We start from the raw sequence: 6,000 nt of genomic DNA, 5'->3' as shown, positions 1-6,000 counted from the left end.
CCAACTACAGGCAATACATGACTACTCCAACGACACCATCACTATCCCTAGCATCAACCCTCTCAAACATGAACCTACCATCATCACGAACCTCTTCGGAACACCCGCGGCTCGTTCAAAACGACTGGTTAGTTACAAAGCCACAGTTTCGAATGAACTCGAACAGGACCCGTTTCCCTCCCAACCTACCGACACCCACGTTATGGTAGTTACCATCCCACCAGACGCCCAGCACCCAAGTCTCCCACAACCGGCAGTTCATGCCAGGGAACACCACATCTTCTCCTACACCAACGACTCAAGTCACACGACCATCACGGACCTTGCAACCAAACTCTCTCAGGCGGGAGCACACGTCGTTATGGCAGACCACAGGCCAGCCTTAGAATTCGCATCCACAACGAGCGACTACCCCGAGTCCCCATGCACGCCAGTTTGGTTCACCGAATCAGCAACAGCGGGCGACAACATTGGAGAAGTACCGGACTTCCCAATCCCTAATGAGAATAGTTGCGGGATATACGAGGCACACCGACCCGTTCAACCCGATACGAGTGAAGGAGATATTGAAGTTGATGAAGATAGGCAAGGATTTAACGGAGGAACAACGAGGGAAAGTTCGTGAATTCATAGCAAAGAACGCAGACACATTTGCACTCACAGTTAAGGAAGTATTCCCAGTCGATTTCAAGTCCTTCAAACTCACGTTTCCACCAGATACCGCGTTCTCAACAAAAGTCAACCAACGGCCGCTAACCCCGCCTCAACGCGAATACCTGTACGCAAGGCTCAATGAGATGGAGTCCGCAGGCATCATTCGACGAATCCCTCCTGAAGATGTCAAGGCATCAGCACCCACTGTGTTAGCACAAAAGGCTCACAGTGCAGACAGTGTCCCTATCGAAGAACTCTGGCACAGGGTCAACGACCAATGTGCACAGCATGGATTCTCAACGAGAGACAACTTACCACCACGGCCACCCATAACGCCCACAGTTAACGCCGTTCTGACCGGCCCTAAGTGGTGTATTTGTCAGAATTTTGCAGAGATCAACAAAGCCAGCCAAATCCCACCGGTACCCCAGGGCGACATACAGGCCAAACAGCAACGACTTTCGGGACACCGATGGATCAGCATCATCGACTTTGCAGCCGGGTTCTATGCCATACCAGTGGATGAAGACACTCAGCCCTATCTGGCATTTTACACAGAAGGACGTGGATACGACTGCTATTGCAGAATGCCATTTGGCCTAATGGGAGCGCCAACTACCTTTAGTGATATGGCAGCTACGGCCCTAAGAGATCAAATTGGTCTATTATATGAGCTCTACGTGGATGACAACGGTATGGCAGGAGACGACTTCAATGAGAAATTGGAAAGATTGGGTAAGTTCTTTAATCATGTCAGAGAAAAATGACTCTCGCTCTCTCCACAGAAAACCCAGCTGTTCATGTCGGAAGTAGTGTTCGCGGGCGCACGAGTAGGAAAAGATGGTGTTCGACCTGACCTCACTAAACTCTCAGCCGTAGCAGATTGGACACCTCCCCGAACACTACATAACCTCATGCAGTTCTTAGGCCTGACAGGCTACTTCCGGCCACTCGTCAAGAATTACGCCAAAATAGCCGCACCACTCACCGATCTCGTATGCAGATTGGGCGTACCAGCCGGAGGACAACAGGTAGGCAAACGTAAGTATCGAGAACACCTCTGGAAAATGTTCTTAACCGACTACTGGAAACATAACCACATGGATACCTTCCTGCAACTCAAGAAAGCACTGATGTCTGAACCGGTCCTGCGAGGACCACGCTTTGATGGTACCCCATTCATAGTAACAACAGACGGCTGTAAAGACGGATTCGGCGCAGTCCTCGCACAACGGTTCACAACAGTCCTACCCTCAGGCAAGACAACAACAGCAGCTCACCCCATCGCGTACGTGTCAAAACGGACCTCCAAAACAGAAGAGAAGTACAAACCGTTCTTGCTAGAATTTGCCGCACTGAAATTCGGCCTTGACAGATTTTCAGATGTCATTTGGGGATCTCCAATAGAAATTGAGACCGATTGTCAGGCCTTACGGGACGCCTTACTCAGCTCCAAACTCAACATTGCACATGCACGATGGCGCGACGGCATCCTTGCATACCATATCGTCGACGTTAGACACAGGGCGGGAGTAACTAACATGGCAGCTGACGGTTTAAGCAGACAGTTTGTAACATTGGATGCAACAACTGACGACGGTGGCAATTGGACCGTCAACGAAGACTGGGAGTCTTCGAGAGGTATCATTCATGACCTATTCGGCCTCGAAACTGACAATATCTCCCCCCAGACTCTTTCTTCCGACCTCGCCAACCTACGGACCCGCTTCAAGAATGAACCGTTATTCCTCGAAGCCTTAGATGCCCTCTGGAACCTCGACCACGGTAAATCGATAAAGGACAAATGATGTGCACGCATCAACACCCAGTCCTACTTCATAGACGAAGGGAAACTATGGTACATCAACAGCAAGGCCACCACCAGAACACACAGCCGGCTAGAATGCATGTCGCAAGAAGAGGCAACTGAACTGGCCAGACAGGAGCACTCGACAAGAGGGCATTGGGGACGAGACCTGGTCAAACTTCAACTCATGGACCATATCCATAGCCCTCGCCTCAACCGTTCCATCACCCTCGCCATCATGGACTGCGCGAAATGCAAGAACTTCGGACCCATGCACCTGCATTCACTGTTAGACCCAATAGTATGCCGTCACCCGTTTGAACTCATTGTTGCTGATTACTTGAGCATGCCTGCGGGCAAAGGCGGTTTTTCTGAAATAGCTCTTTTTATTGACACATTCTCTCAGTACACTTGGGGATTTAAGTTCAAGAAAAAGGGAACCGCTAAGTCCACTATTGATTGTCTAACTAAAATACGTCATGACTTCCGAGCCCCAGAATCGTTCATGACGGATGGAGGTCGCCATTTCGACAACCACGATGTCACCGGATGGTGCGCAGCACACGGCACTCAACACCATGTGACAGCAGCCTATGCTCCATGGATCAACGGGTTAGTGGAAGGCACGAATAGCAAGTTGTTGGGGAGATTGCGTCAAGCCTGCGCACCAGAGTTGGGAGAAGACGAGTCCAGCGCAGGAGCAACCCTGGACGAAATTCCAGCTAGCTGGCCAGATCACTTCGAAGCAGCCATCCAACACCTCAACGAACGCACCATTCCCGCATTCCAGTACTCGCTGAAAGAGCTGTTGTTGGGGTTGGTTATCAACACAACCATCACACCATCGCAAGTCACAGCTTCGGCACCGTCACAAAGCGACGTCGACGTTCACTCAGCCTACGTGGCGCAACAACGTTTGGACTCACAGTTCCACACCACGATCCACGCCATCAAACGCAAGCTCAAGTTCGATCGAAAGGTCTTATTATCTGGAACAGGTGAAGTCATGTTTGCTCCAGGACAGTTAGTTCAAGTCTACGCTAATGAGTTAGATAGTACCTTCAAATCCTCACGAAAACTCGTGCCTCGGTGGTCTGCACCACGACGCATCGTCTCGCAATGCAGCAATTCATATGCGCTGTCCACCCTTGAAGGGTTTCCAATGCCAGGCTGGTACCATGCCAGACGCCTGCGCCGTTTCATACCTCGGTCCGGAACAGCATTAGCTGAGCTGCAGAAGGAAATAGAGGACAGCAGAACAGCAGAAATGAGTGGCGAAACGACGGAGGGAGGGGTGAGCATCGAGACGTTGGAAGGAGAGACGAGCGAAGACGCGAGGATGGTGTACACTCTTCAAGACCAACCTTCGTTTCCTCTAGAAGCGGTTGCATTAGACACGCCGTTCAGAGACGCGACCCAGGAGTGTCGCATTTGTTGGGGGGGTATATGTGTCAGTAGGGGTTGCATAGGAGCTGAGCAAGGAGTGCATAGGCAGGAGGTGTTGCAGGTGTCAGGGGCATTAGAGGTGTCAGAGGTCCTGGTAGAGTCTTAGAGGTAGCGCCAGTGCCTTGTAGCAGAAGTATCACATCCACTACAAAGCATCATTCATAGAGTCACCCTGCTTCGTCGTACTGACACAACGCAGCCACTAGCACCAAGCCGGACATAGTGTTCCCTGTCGCGACATTGTCGCAATTCATGCGCAACCCCGGTAGGCCTCACTGGGAGGCCACCAAGAGGGCGCTACGCTACCTTAAGGGCACGGGAGACTTCGAGCTGACGCTCGGTTCGACGGACGGAGGTCTTGAAGCCTTCGTGGACGCGGACTGGGCGTCACAACCCCACCGGCACTCTATGTCTGGGTACGTAGTCCTTTTGAACGGAGGTCCCGTTGCATGGAGTGCCCGGAAGCAACCACTGATCGTGCTATCCACGGCAGAGGCTGAGTATATCGCCCTGACCAGTGTGATACGCGAATTACTTTACCTTAGGTTGCTCCTCGGGGAGTTATACGACCCCGTCCCCAATCCTATCCCCGTGTTCTGCGACAACCAGGCTGCCATCGCATTAGCGTCCAACGGCAAGTTCCAATCACGCACAAAACACATAGACCTTCGATACCATTTCGTCCACTCCCACGTCAAGAACGGCACGTTCAAGCTATTCTACTGCCCCTCCGAGGACAACATGGCCGATGCCTTTACAAAGGCCCTGCCGAGACCGCGACTCCAGAAGTTGCGAACGATGATGAGCGTGGCTTGCGCTCGAGGGGGAGTGTTGGAGTACGAGGCCGAGAGATCCGACGCCAGGGGGAGATCAGAGTCGAGAGAGTCCGAAGGATCCGAGTGATAAGGGGAGAATGGTTCGAGCGCGCGCCAAAACGGATGAAGACGAGCGACGTATGACGTCGGCTCGCATCCTAGTTTATTTTTCAGTCTCTCATTCATATGTTCCAGTTAGTGCCTCCGAAGTCCGGTTTGGTCAGGTTCATGGCCCTATGTCTGCGAACCCTGAACTTGACCATTGGTCAGGTTCAGGCATGGTGGCCGAACCTTGGACCGGACGCCTTCGAACGCGTTCGGAAGGGTTCAGTTCAGGTTCAGAACATGTTCGAACTCTCGAACCATTGTTTAAATTGCAAAAAAAATTAAAATTGACAAAAAATGAGAACAAAACCTGCTAGTACAAATAACTACTAAAACTCTTCCTCGACAACAACGCAGTTATCGTAAGGAGCAGCAAACTCAGCCTGGGATGTTGCAGAAATGTGGCCTTGACGGTATGCGCTCTTGAGCAACTGGAGAGCCTCGAATGTTGCTGGCTGCAAACAGCTGCGACGTGCGGTCCCAGTAATGCCGCTGCTTGAAAATGCATGCTCGGACACAACTGCGGATCCCTGGATGGCAAGGTAATCCTTCACGATGCGGGAGATGGTCAGGTACTGGATAGAATGGTGCTTGAAAAGTTTTTTGATGATATTAGTGTAAGTATATTGTAACTAAATTCAAAATGATTGCACACCATAAAGCCCTGATACACGAACATTCCGCACCAGAAAACGCCGGAGTGTGAACAAATGCCAGAACAGCAGTGTGGTGAATCAAAAGTGCGGACAGTATGTCCTGAAATAAATGGCATTAGAAGTTAGCAACGACAAACAGTGAACGTGTTGTGAACATACCGGCACCTTGATAAGTCGCATTGCTGAAGAGACCAAGAGAAGAACACGGATGAGGGCAATGTAGTTACTGCAAGTAGGCTAGAAGAGTACCTGACCAACTTACTATAAGATTACCAGCAGTACCGCATGTGCATCTCAGTTTTCGTTCGAGACAACTGAGATGTACGTGCCAAAAAGTCCCTAGAGTTTACGACGCGTTTAACGTTAGTTATAGCTTGTCTTTGTCGTTCTAGGTAGACGCACCGTTATAGAGTTTTCGTTCGAGACAACTGAGATCTTGTCTTTGTCGTTCTAGACTCCTCGTGACCCTCTCGCTCGTCATAAACGCCTTTAATAAGGGGCCGCGCTGTCAATCACA

The sequence above is a fragment of the Suillus fuscotomentosus genome (genome assembly GCF_016647785.1).
Source record: "Suillus fuscotomentosus strain FC203 chromosome Unknown F5891scaffold_72, whole genome shotgun sequence".
NCBI classification, from domain to species: domain Eukaryota; kingdom Fungi; phylum Basidiomycota; class Agaricomycetes; order Boletales; family Suillaceae; genus Suillus; species Suillus fuscotomentosus.
The sequence above is the reverse complement of the archived record's forward strand: the minus strand, read 5'-3'. Positions refer to the sequence as shown.